General features: G+C 33.1%; 1 non-coding gene across 1 annotated transcript; it reads left to right on the top strand.

The window, feature by feature from the left end:
* The first annotated feature begins 435 nt into the window (after positions 1 to 435).
* Positions 436 to 551, top strand: LOC117086589. The gene has a single exon (XR_004438463.1). It is a non-coding gene; the product is annotated as a U5 spliceosomal RNA (small nuclear RNA).
* Positions 552 to 906: the final 355 nt, after the last annotated feature.

The following is a 906-nucleotide window of genomic DNA, read 5'->3' as shown; positions in this document are numbered from 1 at the left end:
AATGTAATCACATATTATTTTGTGATTCCACTTCACTCACTTGGAGCCCAAAGAAGGCATCATGATGCAGAGTAGAAACAGCTGCAAAGTGTGACCACTGGGCCTTGGGCAGCCCATGGACTGCCCTGCACCAGTATGTTGTCCTGTTGTTCTGACCAGGAACAGAAGCAGCCAGAATGCTGGACTTCAAAGAGACTTGTTCTTACAGTTAGGGATTAGAAACCCTAAGCACTGATCCGTTAGTGGACATAGGACCAAGAAAATGTCAGTAGTTGTCACAGGGTGAATAACTTGCCTGCTTTGTCTTAAGTTTTTAACTTTCATCCATGATATTGGATGTAGTTATAGTTCATTCATTTTCATTAAGATGTGGTATCTCATTCTATGAATATAACAGATAATTTATCTATTCTACTTTTTATAGAAATTATTTTGATATTCCAGTTTCTTTTCAGATCATATAAATGTTTCTCCTTTTACTAATGATTTTCATAGAGAGGAACAACTCTAAGTCTTAAATCAATTTTTGAGGCCTTATTTTGGCAAGGGTCTCTATATATTATTTTATATATATAAGAATAATTAAGATTATTAACATAAATTTTAAAAAGTATTTAGGTTCTAGTTTTATCTATTTTGAAGAATGCTTCTTTGAACATGCTTGTACATGTTTGGGGTGAATCTATAACAAAAGAATCAACTGGACATTCTAAAATTTTAAAATGTAATATATGAAAGTAAGAATGCAACAGATTGGTTTAAACAGCAGATAGGACACAATTCCATTAACTGAAAGATAGATCAATGCAAAGGACTCAAACTAAAGTATAAAGAGAAAAAGAACTGGTGGGATTTAAAAAAAAAATGCAGAAAATCTCCAATGTTGAATTATGTGGCCTGACCTAG

The sequence above is a fragment of the Trachypithecus francoisi genome, unplaced genomic scaffold (assembly GCF_009764315.1).
Source record: "Trachypithecus francoisi isolate TF-2019V2 unplaced genomic scaffold, Tfra_2.0 Lachesis_group1, whole genome shotgun sequence".
In the NCBI taxonomy this organism is placed as follows: Eukaryota; Metazoa; Chordata; class Mammalia; order Primates; family Cercopithecidae; genus Trachypithecus; species Trachypithecus francoisi.
This window is presented reverse-complemented; position numbering and strand designations above follow the sequence as displayed.